Raw genomic sequence first — 540 nt, forward strand, 5'->3', positions numbered from 1 at the left:
CCAACTGTGGGAGCAAGAAGAAAATTACTGCATGCTGTGAGTTTACTTCATTAGCTCAGTAGGGGTTGTCCTCTTTATTCTTGAGTGTCAAGGAAGAACAACAACCGAGATAGATCTATGGTAAATCATGTCAAAAGGAACCCCTACTGGAAAATACATTCTTTCGTTTTGAACCAATAACTGTTTAGGCCTCAGTATGCACAGAGATAAGAGAAATGCCAGTGCAGTTATCCCAGACTTTGGAGAGAAACAAATAGTGTCCGGTTTCCCGTGTATTATTTTTTTGGTCATCAGTTGCATGTAACTGCCTGGCTGCCCCATATGCTCCATTGTAAAGTGTTATCTGAGACTTGTGGTGACATTATGGGGCCAGCCACTGCCCAGCATTTTCCTGGGTGGATCCAGGAGAGTTGCATCTTGATTGATCAGATTTGCATGTCTGTCAGATATTTGCATTTGATTTTTAACTGCGCACCTGTAGACAATGGGAAGCATAAAATACACTCCAGCCAACTGAAACACATGATTTTATTTTTAAAT

The sequence above is a fragment of the Morone saxatilis genome, unplaced genomic scaffold (genome assembly GCF_004916995.1).
Source record: "Morone saxatilis isolate NCDOM2014 unplaced genomic scaffold, NCSU_SB_2.0 Contig9, whole genome shotgun sequence".
Lineage (NCBI taxonomy): Eukaryota > Metazoa > Chordata > Actinopteri > Moronidae > Morone > Morone saxatilis.